The sequence below is a fragment of the Anser brachyrhynchus genome, assembly GCF_964034855.1.
Source record: "Anser brachyrhynchus genome assembly, chromosome: 1".
Classification (NCBI taxonomy): domain Eukaryota; kingdom Metazoa; phylum Chordata; class Aves; order Anseriformes; family Anatidae; genus Anser; species Anser brachyrhynchus.
In genome coordinates, this window is record NC_137694.1 from 6,161,884 (window position 1) to 6,184,027 (window position 22,144).

Sequence of the window (22,144 nt, forward strand, 5' to 3'; positions counted from 1 at the left end):
AGGTGCATCTCCAGCATGGGTGTACATGCAGACTTTCCTCCTGGCTGCCACAGGTCGTGCGAACAAAAAAGGCAGGAGGGCAGAGACTGCGGGCTGACCTGCCCACGTACGAGGTGCCAGCAGGGCAGTGAGTGATGCTAAATACCAATATTGTCACCTGTTTGCTAATGTGGTTGATATCGTGGTGATAATTAGCAGAGCTAAGCGCCCTGTTAGTGCGCCTTTCCAGCCAAAACACCATCTCCCTACAGTAGCAGCCGACTCAGGAATCTGGGGTTGCACCCTTGGGTGCTTCTGTTCCCCTCGGGGTTGGGGGGGGAGAAGGGGACACCCACAAGGGCTGTCCAGCTCCTTGCAAACCAAACCAACGTCCCTGACGTGCCCATTTCTGGTCCTTGATATCAGAGGGAGCCTGCGGTGAGACTTGCACAGTCTGGGGCATCAGGACTTCAGGCGTCTGAGATGGGACGAGGTGATGTGATGCTGCTCACTTTTCCAGTGCCGTGAGTAGAAACCAGAAAAGAGAGGCAGTTCTAAAATGTTCTGTTTTAATGAAAGATTTCAAAGGAAAGCAAAATTGAAGTTCCTGCATAAGGTGATCCATGAAGATGTCGGATTTCAAAAGCTTAAAAGGAGGAGATGCATGGTTTTCTGCATACAAAATGCACAGCATATAGAAGTATATGTATTTGAAAGACTTTTAAAAATTCAGAAATCAGAGTCGAGAAGGAAAGAGAAGGAGAAAAGAGAAGGTGGGTTGAGAAGGAACAAAGGGACATCAGGGTTTTCTTTGTTGTTTCAGTTTTGGTTTTGTACTGATGGTCAAAGCCTCCTGCAGGAGCCCTCCGTCAGCTGGCTCGAAGGCACCGTCCCATGGAGTGCTTTATCTCACAGGGATGAGCTGTTTGTTGCGAGCATGCTAATTTCTGATAATAGTTCTGAAAGTGTGTTTTCTTTCCTTGCTGATAGAGACCGTATTAGCCAATAAAAATAATTAAATTTATATTATCTAGATGTAATTGGTGATTATGCCCTCTAGGTGGGAAAAAATGCTTTCAGATGAGCAGAAGCCTATATCTTCTGTTCAAATGACTGAACTTCTTTAATTTCCACAAAAGTGGACTATGGGGAGAGCAGTATCTACCGAGCCTGCACAGAGAGGGCATTAGCAGCCTTTTCCCAGAGTAATTTATAATATGGTTCTCTGTCTTTTGCCAACTCTAACAAACTCTTCTCCTCTTCGGCTAGAGTGGCTGTAATTCCTGCTGCTATACTGGGAATTTAGCCCTTGGAAAGCTAAGTGATTGATAAATTTTTAAGAAGTGCTGCATACACCTAATCTAAAGGACAATGGGCTCTTTCAGCCTGTGCACCTGCTGTCTGGGAGGGGACAGCACTGCGTCACAGCTAGCTCACGATTCCTCTGCCAAAACGGGAAAAATCTGACAATCTCTCAGGGCGGATCGTTTTAAGTTAGTGTTGATGAAAGATCATCACCCTGACAGCCTATAGGTCTTGATTTACCCAAAAATGTTGAAAGCAAAGACAAGGATTTTGCAGAAGTGCTTAGCATTGGCCTGTAAATCTGAGGGTCCCGAGTCCTGGCTCCTTTTCTTTCTGCGAAAGTAAAGGTCTGTCTGCAAACGGGTGCGGAGTTTGTTCTGGAGCCCCAGTGGCTTGTAGCTGTGTCAAATCTGTGAGTCGCCCTATCCTCGCATCCCTCCCCAGCATGCTTTCGGTGTGGAAAACAAAGTCTTTTTAGGAAACAATCTGCGAACAGCCTCTTCCCTTCCAGCTGGGACTGCTGGGCGGCCGGGAAAAGAAGCGTGGTGCGAGGCAGGGAGCCGGGGGTGGAACGCTGCTGGGTGCCTTCGTCCCGCGGGAGCCTGGGATTTCGATAGGCGAGGAGAGGATATTGATGTCTGAAAGGGTACAGTAGCTCATGAGATGGTGGGATTGCCTCAGAAAGACTTCGTCTATGGAGACCAGTGACAGGAAGGTACTCTTCAAAACATGGATTAAAAGAATTTCCCACTAATCCATTTACCCTTAGTCCTTGCCAAGGTCCAGGTCGGGAGCTGTGCATTGTTCCCACTTCCCTGGCACAGATAGCACCTGAAGCAGTAGAGGGATTGAGGAGAAGCTGCTCTCTGCCCTGCTTCAGTTGTGAGTGTGTCATTGTTGCCACAGAAACACAAAACCTTGGACTGGGATTCTGGCAGAATAAAAGTCTTTCAATTCATATTTGATCACATTTAAAGGAGGGAGAAGGAGGGACCTTGTAAAAACCCTGTTCATCCACTAGAGAGCATATAGGCAGTGCTTCTCCTTGGAGAAAATAAAAATGTCAAGCTCTTATTATGCACAATAATGCAATGCAGTTTAAATGTTTACTGCAGTTCTACCCTTTGTGGTCACATATGGAGAACAGAGCATGTGAAAACCGGGAGACATCTCTGCAAATAATATAACTTCCATGTTCAGAAGCCTCTTATCTCCTTGTTAGTGTTTAATATCTTCTTGTTCTTAAAGAGCGTTCCTATTCTCCCCATGGGAATGCTAAATTATTTACAAAGTTTCTGAGAAATCCAGGAGTGGACTCGGGAAGGTGCAGAGCAGATCTCTGTAAGGGCATTTTATGGCTTTGAAAGAATTCAAGGGTTTCGTTTTGAGCTGATGTGGTTGGGAAGAAGCTCCTGCAAACAACCTGGTGCGAGTGCTCGCTCTGCAGATGATCAGCGCAAGAAGCTGGTGCTGAGAAGGTGATACCGTTCGAAGTCTAATGATATTAATGTTGACTCGTAAATATTTCAGAGCTGTTACTCTTTTTGTAGTGATTTTAGTGCTCGAGTTATGGAACACACTTTTTTTTCCCCAATATATTTTTGATTTTTACCCTCTAAACTGCTGGCTTATGTGTATATACGACACATGCATGTAACTTTAAATATAAACCTTAGGATTGTGCACACATGAAATGAAGGATGGTAGACCCCACTAATTAATTAAACCTCCCCCTCCACTCCCCCCCCACCATGGATATCAAATTTACCCTTTCCAAAGGAAATACTACTGTTTATTAATGCAATGCATGTTATAGGCTCTTTCTTCCAGTGGAATAAGCCACTGACTTTTCCCTGTTGCCCTGGTTAACCTTATTCCAGTTATAGATCATTCTGCTTACACTTGTAACCTGCTGTGAGGGCTAGGCATGAAAAACAGTGTATAACGACCAGGTAACTCTTGTGATACATACATTTTCCTCTGGTTTCTTGCTCTGTGCATGTCTTATTATGTGGGTGGTAAAATCCTTTGTAGCATAGTTTTGGTGCGGCACAGAAGGAGGTTCATTACTTGGCCTTTCCTAGCGCCTGGTGAAATGGTACTTTTTTACTTCTCGCAGACCACAAATCTGAGCTAACAGTTGGCAACTTGTTCGGGTAGCATTTAGACACTGAATGGATGTCCCCTGAAAATAATGGGCAGCCTGGTCAGGATTTTATAGATGTGGTTTGCCCTCAGCAGCAAGCAAAACTTTCTTTTTGTTGCCTTTTGCAAGTGATCAATTGATCCACTTACATTATAACCTGGAGTTAGGAGCAGAATTGTTTGTTAATATCTCTCATTGCAATAGAATGACTGTTAAAGTACGTTCCTTTTCTGGGGGAAGAAAAAATGGGATGTATTTAATTTCAGCTGCCTCAGTAGTGTGCTGGTGCATATATAAATCCTGATGAATGAAATCAAACAATTAGGATTGGAAATGAATAGCACGAGGCATCCAGTCATTTCAGAGAGTTTGCATTTTGATTCTGATTGATTTTTCTAATATTTGCTAAGTGCATATATACCAGGAAAGGCTCTATATCTATATGTCGTATTTTTAAACTGCTATCATGTTGACTGCTCGGGATATAGAGCTGTTATTTGACAGCATATTCTGGTTAAATTTCACTTATCTGAAAAACTGCACCATCAAAATAGCTTTAATTTAAGCATATCTGGTCATTGTTCTTTTCTTTCCAAGGTTTTAAAATTCTACTTGATTCCTGACACTGATTAGTCAGTTTACATTCAGGCACAGTTATTTTCCTTTTTGGATGACAGTGAGTATTTTGTATGAGTGCATGTGAGTGTGACATGAAAATATGAAGATATCTGCCTTATAGTGTTTTTTTTTTAAATATGTTTTTAGTTGATATTTAAATGATATAAAGCAAGCCACGGCCATACGATAATAAAGTTGACCAACTTTCCCAGCTGGATGTCATATTTTACAAAGTATGTAACCAGAGAAACTGTGAATTATGTAAACTGCTAAATAGGATTCTGGGTGTAACTTATTACGGGCCGGCTGGAAGATACTGCTCGTTACTTGCACTTTCTGAAACAACATTATTCTGGCTGTTTCTCAGAAGTGCTAAACTTTGTTATCGGGAAAAAAAAAAATACGCAGAGTGTCGTACTCCTTTTTTCCTATGGTCAAGGAGTGGGAGGTTGCAGAAGGCTGAAAGGCAGGGGTATCGAGCACAACGAGGAGGTGGGTGCCATACCTTGCATGTGCCTACTCCGCTTTCTTTAGGTACAGACGGGGGGAAAGGGACGTCCCAAGGGCTGCCAGCGAGGACTGATGCTGTTGTCTGGGTCTGCTGAGATAGGCATGCAGCAGGCCAGCTTGGGGTGGTGCTTTTTGCTTTATATTCTTCGTTGCCGCACCAAGGAATGTTTTATTTGCTTGTTAGTCGTGTCCCTTTGCATTCGCCTGCCTGTCTCTTTCAATTAAACTAAATCACATTGTTCATTTTTACATGCAGTTCTTGAAATACACCTTTCCTGACATCATGTGTTAAACCTAACGCGTAAATATAATGCGACTTCACTGAAACAGACATCCTAAATTCTACCTTCAATATAAAACTTGCTACTTTTTTTTTTTCCTGCTTTTCCTGCTGCATCTCCTGCTCAGGGTCCCTGGCTGTGCTGTTGGACCATGTTCAACGCGTGGTTATTTATCAGCCACCATACATAAGGTCTTTTTTGCAGGCAGCCAAGTTTTCTGCAGTAGCATTCAAGCTGAGTCAAGAGGTTGTGTCCATCCGAGGGTGTGCATGTTGATTTAGTTTTGGGAGAAAAGCCTCTTCGAAAGGACCAGACCTGGGGAAAAGCTCCGCTCCTGTTCTCGATGTGTTGCTGCACATTAGGCTGGGTTTGCACAAAACTCCCTACTCGGAGCAGATGGGTTGGAGTCAGCGTGAGATTAGTATTTGTGGAAGGTATGCAAGTCAGAAAAACCTTCATCTCCATACGTTTTAGGTAGGGTTTTTTAGTTGTTTGTTTGTTAAGATGAGGCAAAATTAACTGCTGATGTGAGCTAGTCTTCTTATTCAAAGGCACCTTTTAACTCAGGGCTACAGCTCGAATGAAGGGCAGCCAAAGACGGCAGAGTGCAGGGGAGCAGGACACGCTGAAGCACGTGGAACTCACTGGATTTTATCGTGGGTGTTTTCCCCTTCGAGAGGCTTGGTGTGTCAGGCCGAATGCCACCTTCTGAGCAACCCCCCACAGCTTTTCCGTTGCTGTTTCACCTCGCTTCTCAGTTAGGGTGCAGGCTATGGGGAAAAAATTTGGTAAAGAGGCAGCAGGGTCTGGCCCTGGAGGCAGGGGACAGTCCAGGGGACTTGCCGGCTGTCCCTCTGCGGGCAGTTCGACTTGCCTGGCTCTCCATTAACTGGAGGGGACACAAGTTGGTAAGATGAGTGATGCTTTAAATATTAAAGCCCTCACCTTTGAGTTTTAAAATAAAGACATTCACCGTTCTTCCCATTTCCCTCTGTTTCTGCGCTTTGGTTTTCTTTTTTTCCTGCTTTTTGAGTCTCTTTCAAATTGGCGGTGCCATGCAATGAGAGGTGACAGTTCTCTTCAATCCTTTCCAGCATTTCTTCCCAGGATGTGGTTTCCCACACTTTTGTATGCTTACGGTAAGGAAGGTACAGGGAGAGGCAGCCTTGCTCGTGCCTTGACCTCAGTGAATGGCAAACCTCCTCTTTCCTAAAGAGCAAGCCAGAGACTTTCTTGCAGCTAGCCAAAGGCATTCTCTTTTTCAAAATCCCATTGAAAGAACAGGAAAATACCAAGAACTAGAAAACACCTGCTCCGTCCTCTCTCACAAGACCTTCCCAGCTTGCTGACAGATGAAGGCAAGACCTGGTGCATGCCTCCAGAAAGTTTTAGTTTTCAACCTATTAGTATTTTCCTGGGTAAAACCTTGCTCCAAACATGTCTTATCAGCTTACAGGTTAGGCCTACTAGGTACTGTAAATTGGGAACTGCTCTTCCCCATAAACCTAAGGTTTCAGGAGCAAAAAGGTGAGTGCTATCATGGTGTGGAGTCAGGAGAGTCTCGTGCTGCTGCATGCCTTTGCATAGGAAACTCCGTTACAGCATGGACATCAACTGCACCATGTCACAGGTGTTTGCAACTGCGTGCGTGTTCTGATTTTAAGCTGTAAGGTCTGCAGAGCTTGGCAAAAATGGCAAGAGAAGATTGGGTTAGATTACTACAGGCAGGAGGTCTTCTTTTTTGCAGAAACTCTGCAAAATGGCAAATTTTTGCATCCAAATCTTGGGAACCTGAAAACTTGTGAACAGCTTGTCCTTCCCCATCCCTCCCAGAAATCTTCTATTTTTGTTTACAATGCAACTTTTCTCCTGATCATACAGCTATTTACGGTTACAATTCTATCATTTTAATTCCCATGAGAACCTAAGTCTTGCTTTAATATAATAGCATTTAGGCAACATGCCCAAGTGTTTGAAAATTGAGAAGTTTAACAACTCGAATTGGAACTCGTGTTCACCTCTCAGTATTCAGGCAGCATGGAGTACCAGTCATTGTATACCAGGAATTACAGGACAATGAAAAGCCACCAGGCTTATCAGTGCGGTATTAAAAATACAATCAAATTGAATTTTCAGTTACTTTCATGTTTTTGAGTTTTTAGCTTCAAAGTCCAGTATGAGCGTAAATCTTCCTGTTTAAGTCTCATCATTTAAAACTCTTTTTACAAATATGTGTTTCCATTTACTTATTTTACTATGTGATCGTACATCTTAAAAGTAGCAGGTAGGAGAGATGAGGGGAAAAAAGTGATGGTGGTATGTCCTGTCAGGTGTGTATTCAGTTCACATGCATAAACACCTTGAAGAAGAAATGTAGTTTTGCCTTTTTAATTAATATTCAAATGTCTTGGCCTGAAAACTGGACGATTTTATAGACTTCAGGGCTCTTTATTCAAGTTCTACCTTTAAAATCTTGAAGTAAGATTTTTTTTAAACCACTCTACTAATTTCCAATAGATTTCCAATCTCAGATAAAACATTTTAATCAGTTTTTCCTTTTGTTAATCTTTTCCTTTTATTGTAGTTGATCTTTGTGTTCTGTATGTGATTTGTCAGTCATGGGGAAGAATTAGCAGTATCATTATGTACAAATTCAGTTAATATCTCTGCGCTTCACAAAATGTCTTAGGCTGAATGCCGTGTTAAAAGTCTACAATATTTTTTCAATTTTCATACTTTTGAAAGTATTGTAGCTTTTTAAATCTGAAGTGGTGGTGTCCAACCAGAGAAGTGCAGGTCCAGCAAGCTCTCAGCGAGTGCTCCAGCAGGCTCAGCATCTCAGGTGACTTCACCAAAGTTGTGAGGCAGCAAGTGACCAGTGCTTGACCTCCTCTCAGGCTCGGACCTTCTTAAAAATTTGATTCTGCTGTGTTGCTCCACTGCTGTCCTTGATGTGATATTCAGTAATCTCATTTTTACCCCCCCCAAAAAGTATTGTCTTGCAGTCCTCATGCTACCTCCAGTTTCCACTCTGAATTTTAAGTCCAAGAGATTTTTGCGTGTTTCCAGAACTGGGTCTGAATCAAAATTCAGCCTTCTCAGCTTTTCCAGATTTCTTTTCCCAGCTGTGTTCTGCTGTGAGCTCAGTCCCACTTTTCCAGATTTGTTAACCTTTTGCCCTATAAATATTCATTGATGGAAATTTTTGCTGTTTGGCTTAGGTTTCTGATCATCAGCAAATCGAGGCTGATAACGAAACCCCACTGCCAGCGTGCAGAGGAAAGCATTAAATCACAGCTGTGCTCCGCGCTGCTCCTGCCTTTACCTGCCCCTACCGCATGCCATTACACTTGATTTCTCCGATGTAACGTGATCCTTGTACAAAGCCAAACTAGGTTGTCGTAAGACCTTTCATTCTCATGCCTTTCTTATCTCTTTTCCAGCTGCCTTTTCCCCAATTCGAAGTAACTAAGATGCAAAACTCAGAGTAAAAGGAGCCAGGGCTAAATATGGGCAAGCTGGCTTTGGATGGGATAAATGTGGATAATTTTGTTTTATCCTCCTTCCTGTTAGACTCTTGTTTTCTGTTTTTCTTTATGTAATATGAGCTATCTTGGTTATCTCAACATTGGAGAAAGCCAGTAGTGAGAGTCAGGGCTGTATGTAGTCTATCCATTTCTTGATCATTACGCAAGTGCTCTGGGACCCTGCCGACAGCATCTCAGGCTTTCCTTTGGGGGCATCTCGGGGGCAATTCTACATTTCCTTGAAGCTGATTATTTAACAGCTAGGCAAAGTAATCTGGGCAAAATATGCAATTTTTAGTAACTCCCACTAGAACACTTTCCTTCTCTTAAATTTTAGCGTAAAACAGCTATTATCACTAATCTTTGTGTTGGATTAAGTTTACAGTGAGTTATGCAAGGAAAATTTTCACATTTTCCAGTGAATTAAAACATTCAGCGGTGATAGAGTAAAGTAAGGTGCAAAACTGGAAGGTGCTGCTAAGTTCAGGTCATTAAAAATAATATTGTGCATGTAAGAGTCTTTATATTTACTGGAAAAAAATAGGATTTTTGTGAAATAGCAGAACCTAAAACCCCAACCAGATACATATTTATTTGTCTTGAGATTCATAAACCTTTAGGATATTTATTTCAAGTTTTAATTATTTTAGTTGCTGTTGCCACATGGACTGAACACTTTCTGTTTCTATTTTTCTGTTTAAGTAAAACCCGAGGATTCTTTGCATTCAGCCTGGTTGTGTTCTTTCAGTTTTGATTTTGTTTTTAGTGGGTTTTTTGGCTGTAACAAAATCATGACTTGCAGTTAGAGTGTGAGTGTCCTTGTCAACACTGCAGTAAGCAGAGGTCAACCCAGAATATGAGAACATAACTTACATATTCATAATTGCATAAATTGTCCAAAAAGAAGGTCTCTTATTATATATTGTCCATTTGAATGCTTATTTAATAGCTTAGTGGGCAGTGTGAAGATGGCAGCTGCTTTTTTTTTTTTTTCCCCGACAGAAATCTTAGTGTAATCTCTTTCCGTGCGACAGGGACATGGATTCAATGCCTAAAGAAGGAATAGTGACATCATATATCAGTTGAAAAGGAAGAAATCCTTGAAATATTCCATTTACCTGTGCAGATATGCTGACTAGGGACTCAGCCCTCCAACCACAGGTGCAACTTTATTTTATCATCTGTAAGTCTCGGAGCACCTTCCTCTGAGGAAGGGGAGGGGGAGCTGGCAGAAAAGAGAAAGTTAATAAAGTTTCAGAAGAGATTGGGGAGGTTTTTGAAAAGATGAAACAGCTCTAAGCAGTTAGTCTACTGAAGGTAGGTTTTATAATGGTATGGAGAAAGGAAATGGGGCAGGCAAATCATGTGAAAGTAAACTTTAATAAAAACTGATGTGGTTTCCTTGAACAGCTTAGAGGGTTACAGAAAAGGATTTGGGGAAAAGCAATATAGTGAAGCAAAAATCAATGGTAGGGAAGTCTAACTTAGTTTAACTAGATGATCTTTAAGGTCCCTTCAAACCTGATCCATTCTAAGTCCACAGATGGAGCCATCTGAAGACGAGGAAAATAAGGTGTGATCCACTCTTTTGTCAGCCCAGTTTTCAATGCGACCTTTGTCACGGCTGGTTGTGCTGTAGGAACGTTTGGGAATCTTGGCTTGGATCGCTCCAGACTGCCCTGAGCACAGTGGTAAAAATACTCTGAATGGCTTAGTCTAAATACAGCAAAGCTCAGCCGGATGGATGCAACGGTGCAATGGTCCATGCCCGAGAAGAGATGAAAGTTGCAGGGAAGACAAAATTTCAAGGGTGGAACTAAGTCCTACCGTGATTACTGGTGGAAGCAGAGCCTTTAGCTTGGTTTCTCCTCTTCGCTAGGATAGGGTTCAGCAAAATTGCTCGACCTCTGCCGCCACGTGCCTGCAGAGGTGTTGAGCCCCAGCTGCACCGCAGCACTTGTAAACAGCCGAGCTGCACCGAGCATGGTATCATCTGCACAGCAGACGATACGCCATAGCTCTGGGGGGGAAAAAAAATCAATCCAAGAGGCAGCATGTAACTACCACGAAACACAGGGCCTATGCCAGACCCCTGCGGCCCCGTGAGGGCAAAGAAAATGGGTCAAATGCAAATACACTCATAGGAAACAAGAGGAGAGCACTGAAAGAGGAGAAAGAGGAAAAAAAGAATGAGGAAGGGCTGCAGCAAAGCCCCGCCAGGGCCGTGTCCTTGGGTGGCTGAGCATCTCAAATCCGCCCTCCTGTGACGGTGGCTCCTTCCCCTCAGCGCAATCCCTTGCCAAAGGGAACTGTAATTTTTATGAATGCCTTGAATTGCAGCCAGGTAATTACCTTCAGGAAACTTTCATTTTGCTAAATGTTAATTCCACAGAGAGAAAGGAAGAGAAGGGGAAAAAAAAAACCAACACAACTACACACACAACCAAGTTTAATAGCATGATAAGCAACCGTCTCGATTTAGAAGCCTTATAAAGGAAGTTCTAGGTGTGATCTTCAGAGAAATACTCCATTTCTGTAAGTGCTAATCCTAGGAGAATACTTTGCCTTTAGAGGATACACACAGTGTCCACATACGAGATCCAGCACACTGAATTCTGTTCCTGCACGGCCCAAAATTAGCTCTGAGCAGCATCGGCTTACTATAACAGTGCTGATTGCCAGATCATTGCTTGTGTCTTTTGAAGAATCAAAAAATAACATCTCTGCTGAAGAGGCTGTTTCCTCAAGCTTACTTTAGATTTGTTTTTACTTCTGCTATTAATTTATTTTCTGCATTTCATTTAAAGTGGCATTTACAGGTCAGGGAGCGTTAGAAAGGTTCCATTTGGAAAAGAATAAAAACAAAACAACAACAACACAACAACAACAGCAAACATCTCTCTGCCTTTGTTTATTGAGCACTTTCCCAAAGATTTACATTCTTCACATCTGTTGACTTGCCGTTATAGTTTTGATCTTGCATGCAAAATTGATACAGCAAGACAAACATTCTCCCAATGGCTGGAGTAAGAGAGCTTATTAACAGCTCTGTTGTTTTTTTTGTTTTGTTTTGTTTTTTTGTTTTTCCAAAAGAATACTAAAACAGCGTTTATTTTTATGATGTCACAACTAGTGGTGAGTTTGACATTATCACATTAACTGCTAATGTATAAATGCAAAACTAATGTACTAGAATTAAAACACTGTATAATGACCTTCCCTTGGTTCAGCCATTAAAAATACATTATTTCCCTTTCTTGCAAGTTGAACCTGATGCAATTTATTCATCAATAACCAGTTTATGTGTTTTTGGATGAATATCTGTGTTTATGTTCTGGAAAATTATTCTGACTTTGTCTTTTGCAAAGTAAAAGGCGTCGGCACCTCGGGCACACTTATGCAGCCTTTATTTTGTTCAGAAGAGCAGTAGCCAGACCAAGGAAGCGGAGTGTCCCTCATTCTAGCTCGTATTCAAGTACTTGTGCTGGCCAGCTTTATCCAGTGTTGTGTGGTTCAACATACCCATTTGTAAAATTAGTATATTACCCATCTCACATGCAAATCGAGACTTAATTAACAGATGTTTGTAACTGCTTTCACATCCTCCTAAGAATCACGCTACGTGAGTGCGAAGCGGTTGTTGCTGGGAGATGAGAACAACACTGGAGCAAAGGCTTTATTGGAGACGGGAAGGGTGTTAGGTAGGGTTTTCTGGTGCTTTTTATTTTTTTAGTTACTTCGGTACTTTTAAAAAACTCTTTGTTTTGAAGTTGGTGGGGCATAAGATGGCAAAAAGCTATCTCCCATATAACAGTTTCTGCGTCTCACCTCCCTTTCTTCACCCCCCATGCACCAACGTTTTAAAGCCTTAAAAAGCAAGCTTGGAGCTGAACAAAAAGACTGCTAGAACAGCAAGAGGCATGTCGCAGCACACTTGAAGACAGCAGCTGTCAGGACACGGGAGCTGAAAATGCAACCAGTACACAGGCTACAGGAAAACTTCGCCTTGGGCATTTTGCTTTCACTTCCCTAGTTGTAACCCTTCGCGTCCTGCAAACGATTTTTAAAGTCGAGGGAGCACAAAGGGAAGAGAAAATCCTTCGTGAATTGTTTCTGAGAATTGAAAACAGAAAAGCAACTAGTAAATAGCTGTGTGGGTCACGGGTGTGACGTACAGGCAGTACCGCTTTTAGACAGCTTGGCTTTTATCTGATTGTGAGCCCCACGTTTCCTCATACGGGAACGGCTGCCGACCCAATTTTAATCAGTTGCAATTTTGCCTTTACATCTAAATTAGAATAACTTGGATTGAACAGGAAATGAAATGAAGTCTCTGATCAAAAGTGTTTCTGTAACGTGGTAAATCTCTTGCTTTAGTTTCCTGGAGCATCTCCAGTCTGATACTCCTCATTTTACCCAAATGTTGCTGGAGATGTAACTCGAATGTATTTTACATCAGTCTCCTGATTGCGAAGTTGAATAAACAGTTCATGAATCATATAGGGAAGTCTCCCCAAAGACTTCTCTCTTTAAAATGTGTAAGTACAAGTATTACTGAGGAAACTGACGCTGAGTGGGAACTTTCACTTCCATTGTCTCAAATCCACCTTGACTTGGGAGCAACCAAAAATATTCCTTCCCGATGGCTGGGCAGTGGCCTGCATGAAAGGAGCTGGTGGTATCAGTTACTGCAAGTAAGCAGATACGTATTTGGCACATGCCTCAGCAGGGACCAATATACCTCCCGGCCACGCCGAGGTACGTTAGCAGGACAGCACTTGATTTGTGGCTAAAATCTGATCTGCGACCCAGCAAAGCCTCTCCCCAGCGAGCTGTTGCTCCCACACTTTCCACCTGTACTAAATCCAGTTGAAACGAAAACAACTGTCTACGAGCTTCTGCTAACATCTGTTTCCATGCTTGTTGTCTGAAACAAAGGCTAATTACCACAGCTCCTTTCTTCAATATTTTCTTCTGCCTTCGCCAGTTGTCTACAGTCTTGATATCTAGAGCATAAATGCCAAGGCTGAAACGTGCATTCAATTAGAAGATGACTCTTGACTGACCTACATAACAGTTCATTCATGAGATAATGTGACCTGCAGTCATAGAGATAAAAGTCAGTTGATTGAGCTGGGCTGGCTGTGTACACTGCAAGCTCTCCAGTGATTGAGGAATCAGCTAAAATTAGACTTACGCTCTACGTTATCGAGAGCCTTTCAGATCCGACTCTGTTTCGGTAATATTTCTTTTATGAGATGGGCGTATAATTTGTCACATTGTAATCCTTTAATGCTTAACTTTATTAGCATGAAGTACTCGGGTATCAAATAAAATGAGCAATTAAGTGATTTATATTTAAGGTCTGCTCTCAGTTCAGGGCTTAGGTAGGCAGCCTCCCATGAAGAAGGGAGATCGAGCACAGCATTTACCACTTCCTTTCGGAGAGCTACAAAATGGTGCTTTCGTAGCTGAACCTCCTTGTGCATGTCAATCCCAACCGACTGTTACAGTGCCACAAGTTCACGTCTGTATTTGTATTAAGGGTTATTGTCTGTCTGTAGTGAACAACAGGATTTTTTTTCCCCAGTTTTTGCCTATTAGATTTACAAAAGGGTGAGCTCGCTGCAGAAAAAAAGTTCGCCAACAAACGAATGGTTTACGCGTAACGATTAGGCGACGCTTTTTGTATTACTAAGCCACAAAGGAAGCTCAGATAAAGGTTGTAGGTCTGACAGAAACCTTCACGAGCATGCTCATAAAGTAAGACGGTTCAAGAGAGGGTGCAGCTGTCTCTTCCAGACCGAAGGACTGCGAGGTATTTCAATAATTTTCTTATCCTATCCATCGGATTGTCTTAAAGATCCATTAACAGAATAATGTGAAATTATCTGCTGTCCTCAGGGGCAGAAGTTCCTCTTTGTTTTTTTTTTTCCCCTCTGTAAGTGAGCTGGGAGAAGCCTGCGCTCTGTCACACCGAGCCCTCAGTTCCTCTCAGATGAAGGCACTTCAGGGCTGCTGGGTGCGTGCTGTAGGAAGGAAGAGGGGACATTTTGTACAGGAGACCGTGTGCTCTTACAAAGCCGGTTAGAGCATAACACTATAGTTTTTTGAGGTTTTCTCTATTGTCTCCTGTGTTTTTTTACACTTGCCTTTAAAAAACACATGGCCGTTACGGGCCGTTTTCTTTCCTTCTCTTCAATGTGCTTTTGTTTGGTTTTTAACTTCATACTGCCACCATTCTGATCCTCTCTCGGGGTAGGTAAAATTAATCAAAAAGCAGAGGAACATGCTGTCTGTCCGTCCTTCAGGAGGATTGCTGAGAATCTTTTGTGAGTTGGTTTCTTTGTTTTGGATGCTTTTTGCTTTAAATGGTATAACAAAAAAATAAGGAAGTGACTACATGGACAAGAGTAAAAAGGCTTTTAATTTAAATTTTCACTGTGCACATCCTGCAGTGCTTTTGTACGATCCAGTTCTTTCTGCTACATACATGTGGTTTGCCTTTGATTAGTAAAGAAATCATTGGGTAGGCTGGCAGAGGAGAGTTGATTTTTGTCCCTTATTTTTGCAGGAGTTTTGGTGGTTGAGGCAGACCACTCGATGTAAGATGAGGCTGAAATTGCACAGGGCCCAATTAGTGTCCGTTACCTTTGCTGTTTGCACTTGATTGGTTGAAGAGTCAGAGGTTTAATTAAGCAGAAATGGGGAAGTAGAGTTAATGTTCATTATAACTAAAATCAAAACAGCTGTTTACCTTGCCGAAGCCTTGCGAGCTAACGTCTACAAATCTTACCCTGAGGAACACCATCTCTGTAAAACATGCCTTTCCTGCTATCCTCTGATATCATTTTACATACTCATTTTCACAACATTTCCTAATAAGATTAATTAACACATTAGGGTATAATTCTTATTGTCTACAGAAATTACTTCAATTAAAACTATTAACATATTATCATGATTGTTGTATTATTACATCTCGCTTTGTTACTACTCAAAAACTACCCTAGCAAACCCAAATGTTTGAAATTAGCATGAAATTGTCATGTCTACAGTTTTCATCTTAACTGGGGGATAAGGTAATGTTAAACTTTTTTAATAATCTGTATTTCTGTGCTCGGGTTCCTGCTATGAGAACAGACGAGAGGGACTGTCCCACATGATGAGGCTAAAAAGAGTTTGTCTTGATTAGGTTCTGCCATGCCCAACAGGAACATGACCACTGTGCAGGGACATAGGAAAGCATCGAAAGCACAGAGGAGCACAAGACAGTAATGCATATAAATTGGATGTATTCATGCTGAAAATTAGTAAGGGTTTTTTTAGGGGGAAGGGGGGAATGCGAGTTCTTGAAATGGCTGTCTAGTGGGAGGAGTGAAAGCAAAAGGCATAATGTTGAACTTCATTACTCTCAAAATCTTCTTACAGGCTAGGTGAAATGTGCCATCTGTGTAAAAACGAGAAAAATATTGTTAATGTAATTGGAATCTTAACACTGTAATCAAAGAATTATAACTAGTCTAGGTCTACTTATTGAGAGAAAAAAAAGAATACCGTTACGGGGGAATAAAGCTTCAATGCTGATACATTTAAAATTGATATACACACGTTTCCAAGTATCTGCTCCTCTCTGGGGTGTTCTGTTCACCCTTCCCCCTTGGGTAGGGGACTTAATTTTTGGAGGTGGGCAGCAGTTATAGCAGGTGGTCAGGGCTTCTTCCTCCATCCCATGAGCAGCGTGATGCTGATGTCAATGGTTTCTTCTTCCTCAATCCAGGCTCTACTTCAGGCTGGTTTTATTTTCTTTTTTTGTGTTTTTACAACTTGCACTCTTCTTTGGATTGCAACACCGCATTAGCCCTGAATACAGTATGTATGCAAAGCCTTCCATACCTTTTCTTTCTGCAGGCTTGCATTTCTTCAGCTAACTGTGGGTGATTTTTTTATGGTCCTGAGTGTCACTCTGTGCCTCACCTGATACTAGCCTGTGCCTCTGCTCCTCTGCACTGTGTCATGTCACCTCTTCTGAGGCTGTTACACCATGTCTGTGCTCCTCTTTACCGAGTCATTATTCTGGCATCGTAAATATTTCATACTATACCGCGTGACTACTTGTTACTACTGTCTGCATAAAAGTTGCAGTGAACCCACAGGATTATGTGGAGATAAGCAAAAGTAAAATAAATTAGGCACTAACCACCTGGTCATTAAGGAAAACCGCTGCTACAGCTAACACAGCTAAAACAAAGCTCGAGGCTGGGCTACACAAGTGCAGACAAGCCTGGCGTGCCTCGGTTCCAAGGCTGTGCAGGCTCAGCACAAAGCCTGTGGCAATACAGTGTTTACTGAGCTACAGGCCTTGAACGTGATGAATGAGATCATTATTTGGGTTTATCCGTACTGGCCAGGGACCAATCTTGGTGACACAGGATGTCCTATCTGGTCTTCGGTTCCTATCAACACCTTAAACAGCTGAAACGGAAAAGGAACGCTTCACCTTTACAAACAGTTGTATATTGGCTTACTTTTAGCAGACAGGTTGAACAGAAAACAAGAAAGTTGATCTAACTGAGGTAAATAATTGCTGCCATTCTTCTAAGCCATATGCATTCTATTTGTCTCCATGATATTGCTGTGAAAAAGCTGTTATCCTCCTTTACAGATAGATAGTATTTATCTACCGTTGCCCTAGGATGCCTCTGTAGCCAATGGAGAGACATTGCTACCTCCATTTTAGTCCACCTGAAGTCTGAATTGCCCCCTAAATTGATTATTTCTCTTCACAGACTAAATAGGAAATCCTGGACACACAGATTTAATAAATCTGAGCCAAAGAGATTAGAGATTTGTCTACAGCAGATGAGTTTCAGAGCTCTTGCTTTCACAGCTGTTACCGGTAACTAGCTTAGCTTAAATTTGTTTCATGTATGGTCTATACAGGCAACCGACGTCATTTAGACCGTACAGTTATTATACCCCAAATGAGGCATGTCCACAGGAAGTCTATGGCTGAGCATGGAATTCGTCTCTCATATTTCAGATGAGAAGATAATGCCCTAATCAGTTCTCGTCCATGTAATGTGATGTCACTGGCACTACTAAATTCTTTTCAATTCGGCTATCACTCCAAACTGTTAAACCATCTGCTGGTGGCAGCCGAAAAGATGACGATATAATAAATTACTAGAAAAAGTTAAGATGCCTAACATCTGCTCTCCACCAAGCTTGAGCATCTTCCCCATATCGATGTTCTGTCATTTCATGACACAGTCAGAGAAGATGCCTGCTCTGAAGATCTTACACATTTAAATCATTTGCAGCTGGACCTGCGTTCCAGGCATCCATCCTCTTTTGTAAATTTTTGGCTGAAATGGGCAATAACAATGGAAAAGGGAGAAGGCAGGGGGAGAAAAACAAATAGTTTCTTAAAATAGCTTTAAAAAGTTCCCGGCCTAGGTAACAGTTTGTATCTACTCAGTCTTCATTATGATTGATGAAGAAATATTTAATGATGGCAAGGAGGATTTTGCAAGACAGAAATAGAGACTGCTGCCTCTTCAGAGCTGCATGACTGTGTGTCCTGGAATTATGTGCTGCATAATATTTTAATCAAATAATAGTTTGCTTAGTAGTGTGGACCACACTGGTAGTGCAAACAATATGTAAAAATATTCTAGATAAGATTATGCAGCTCTGAAGGTAATGGTAGGCAGACACTGTTGAGAAAATATACACATAATATTTACTTAAAACATTCCTGGAGCCTCCTTTGGTGTTATTAGTCAGTCATGAAAATCTGCAAACACACACTTATCAAAAACTTACGGCAAAACACAAGGCGTTTAGTGAAGTCAAATACAGAGTGGTAGATGCCATAGCAGAACACAGTTAATGGTTGAGCAGTGACTTAACTTACATTCAAGAGCAAACATAATTAAAGCGGAAAAAGTCCTGAACCAAACATAGGAGATGTGTCCTGCATGGAATGCAAAGACAAGTCTGGATCCCATCCTACTGCTCCTGTCTCCTGAAGCAAAATTGCAGGAGGCAGAAGCTCAGAGCAAAATCCAGCTAAAAAAGCATAGTGAACTACCACAGTGTGGGTTGGTAATGTTCTCCTCGTTACTGTGATATGAACCTGCACAAAATGCTGTGCTCTAAGAGAAAAGACTGATGGCCTGGAAGGCTCGTGAAGGTTGGTATGGCAGTAATCTGGGGGATTTTCCTCACATTAGGTAAGCAACATCAGGTGATTCCTTGCTTCCTTTTCTGTTTGTTCTAATCTAAAAAATCTCTCCCCTCCTCTTTTAAGATATGATTTATCCACATATAATAATTGATTTTTTCTAAGTTCCTAACTGCTCTCCCATAAGATGCTAGGGCCATGAGGACGGGAGAGGGATGAGCACTCGGTGCACATCCCTCCGTAGCAGACCTCTCATGATTTTAAGCCAGTTCAGTGAAATTCCTCTGGAGCAGAATCTACTTCCTTATACTGAGCAGAAGGATGATCCTTGTAAGTAAATAGGAAATAATGTAATTTAGTTACAATTATTTAATAAAAGAATGCAAACATAAATAATGTAAACACTTAAATACTACAGTAGCTATCGCTGTATAGAAAACCAGCTGGGTTTGATCCTGGTGATACCCGACTGGAATGTATTCCTACGAGTTCTGTGCCACCACAGATCTCTCATCTATCCATCCATGAAAATATGTTCTTGCAGGTCTAGAATTAGAAGATGTTTTCCCCTGGTTTTTCCCTTTAGCAGTAGTGTGCAACTTTTGCTCTGCTACTTCTTCTTACCATTTTCTACCTTGTCAGCAGACCTGTGGGTCTGCTGGTTTGTATTTCCTAAGTCCAGCAAGTCACCAAGCTATATTTTAGTTTGTGATTTCGGCAAACACCAGCTGAGACATGGTGGCAGTAGAAATCGGGAGCCAGTAGGCTGGCAGTGAGAATGTAAAGATATAGAGAGCACCGCAGGCTGTGGTTAACCTGGGATTCCTGCCATCAGTGGTGAAGTGTTACTGCACCAGCCTGGAGGAATGCTGGGGGGTTGCTCAGATGACCTGGTGCATTTTGTATGGACCAGTGCTATCTGGCAAAGGTGGGAGGGTGAAAGCCCCTATACAGACCTGACTGATGCATCAAACCCGATGGGCTACAAATGCAGAGAATGAAGTCGAACCCGCAGCTGTCACTGTCTCATCCCTTCGTAGTGGCCAGCTGTGACTGCTTGGTTTTAAAGGGCTGTTAGTTTTCACACAGAATCACTGAATTGTAGGGGTTGGAAGGGACCTCCAGAGATCATCGGGTCCAACCCCCCTGCCAAAGCAGGTTCCCCAGAGCAGGCTGCCCAGGTAGGCGTCCAGACGGGCCTTGAATATCTCCAGAGGAGACTCCACAACCTCCCTGGGCAGCCTGTCCCAGGGCTCCATCACCCTCACCGTGAAGAAGTTCTTTCGCATGTTGGGGCGGAACTTCCTGGGCTCCATTTTGTGGCCATTGCCCCTTGTCCTGTCCCCACAAACCACTGAAAAGAGGTTGGCCAAATCCCTCTGTCTCCCACACTTCAGGTATTTGCACACGTTGGTAAGATTTCCCCCTCAGTCTTCTCTTCTCCAGGCTGAACAGACCCAGGTCTCTCAGCCTTTCCTCATAGAGAAGATGCTCCAGGCCTGGTATCACCTTTGTGGCCCTCCGCTGGACTCTTTCCAGGAGATCCCTGTCTTTTTGTACCGGGGAGCCCAGAACTGGACACAGTACTCCAGGTGAGAGTAGAGTCCTTTCCTTTTTAAAGGTATTCGTGGTAGCATATCTTTTAGAAGAGGGTGTGAGGCTGGTGTATTTGGCAGACAGCGACATCAGTATGTACATCTACTACACAGGAGAGGTGATGTTTCTAATCATGCTGAGGCAGAACGGACCTCCCAAGACAAGCAGGGTGAGGTTTCTGAACAACTTAAAGGATTTTCTTCAGAACAGTCATTAATCAGTCATTAGAAAGTGATTGCAAATGCCATTACTTTCTGTCCATCTCTAGTGTTTCTCCAGCGTGCCCCTGAAAGCCAGGCACCAGTCTGCAGGTTGAGCAGTAATTTGAATGCAACAAATTGTACCTGCAAAGCACAGATGTTGAAAGCTGAAAATCTGAAGGTGCCGTATGTTTCCTGTAATTGAAAGCAGGTGCCCTGAAGGAAGCAGAGATTCTGTTTCACTTTATGAAGTATCTAGTTGGCAGAGCTGGCAAAAAAAAATACCCTCTAAAGCTTCATTCACTAGGACTGGATAAAGCAGATTAAAGCTGTTGTTTTCCAGTAGCTCTAAGGGGCTCCAACAAAGGATTGAGGTCCTATTGTGTTGGGCACCATAGACAAAAGGAATAAAGTCCCTATCTGCAGAGTTCAGAGCGCTGAATAAATTGAACTGCGTGTGTTTAAAGGATGGGATGAGGGGGAAGAGCATGATAACCCTGCTTTATACAGCACTGAAAGCTGGGACCAGCATTTCCAGCACGTTGGGCCTATTCCACCTCACCCCAGGACAGATGCTCTGTCTCCGGTGTGCTGAAGTGGATGCAGGGTGAAGTTGTCCCAATTCTGAGTACTTCTGTCATTATTTCAGAGATTGCTTGATGTGATAGGCTAGCTATCAGCTGCAATCTTTTGCCTTGGTCATTGCATACAAAGACCCCACGCCTAAAAATGAATAAATGCTATGCAAGTTTCTCTTTCCAAGGATGACCCTTTGGGAAGCTGCCTGTGATCTGGAGCCTGCAGGAAGATGAAGGGTAGAGAACTGCCTGGTGTGTCCAAACTGCAGCTCCGTCTGCGGATTTCACAAGGCTTTAGAGAGGGCTTTTATAGTTTTAAATCCATGCCTCAGTTTACCGATGGACGGAGGTAAAAGCCCCGAGGGTCCTCCATAGAGTGTTGCGTTGATGTTTGTGGGTTTTGTTGTACTTCTAAGACAAGTAAGAAATGTTATTACTCTGCTGAATTCAAGCTGAGCACAGCCTGTGGGTGTAGGTTGTATTTTACTTAAGCCAAAAAGAAGGAAAAAAAAAAAAGGAGAAAAAAAAAGACAGGAAAGCACCCCAAACCATCAAAATTTATTACTGCTTCCAGCCAATTTCGTAGTGCTTCTGGTTTGAGAAGCCAGAATAATTTCCGCTCGCAGTCTGCACTTCAGTAGCTGTAGCAAGTGCAGATAGAGGAAACAACTACAACTTTGATCAAAATATTTTTCAGCTCTTTCTCTAACGAAACAGCCAGAGCCTGGCACGGTGTCGTTGTGCAGTTATTTCATCTCCCCAGAAAAACCTGTGTCAGGTTCTGAAAGTGCTGACTGACCTGTGTGCACCAGGCTCAAAGCTCTCGCTCTGAATCTTCAGCCACCCTTTAAGGCTCTGCCACACTTCTGCAGTGTTCTTTTTCTCTTTGGATTGTCCACTTTTTTTTTTTTTTTTACTTTTTTTTTTCTTCCTTTGGTAGTAGGCAGACATTTTCTAGGAATTTTTCTTCTTTGCCTCTCGAGCCACCTGAAAGAAAGAAGAAACGTCTTTTGTCCACATGGTGACAGAGATCATAAATTTTGCTGGGAAAATTGAGAATTATGTTTACTGCCTTTAAATAATGGGCAAGATCAGATAAAAAAAAAATTGTTCCTCCAACAACTGAAACAAAAGACATGATTTCCAATAGGTATTTTTTCTTTTTTTTGTTTTTGACTATCTTATTTAGCTGACTTAATATGGGATCTCAGTCCT

The 22,144-nt window shown here is 42.3% G+C and overlaps 1 protein-coding gene across 16 annotated transcripts in view; it reads left to right on the plus strand.

Annotated features, from left to right (window-relative positions):
* CELF2 (CUGBP Elav-like family member 2) overlaps nucleotides 1–22,144 on the plus strand; it is a 567,685-nt gene that overhangs the window by 346,398 nt on the left and 199,143 nt on the right. Inside the window, exon 1 of one of the 16 annotated variants that reach the window (XM_080580948.1) lies at nucleotides 520–14,184. The exons of the other annotated variants lie outside the window; for them this stretch is intronic. The gene's annotated coding sequence lies outside the window, so the exon portion shown is untranslated. Of the gene's footprint in view, nucleotides 1–519; nucleotides 14,185–22,144 lie in introns of those variants that run through there. 16 annotated transcript variants of the gene reach the window in all.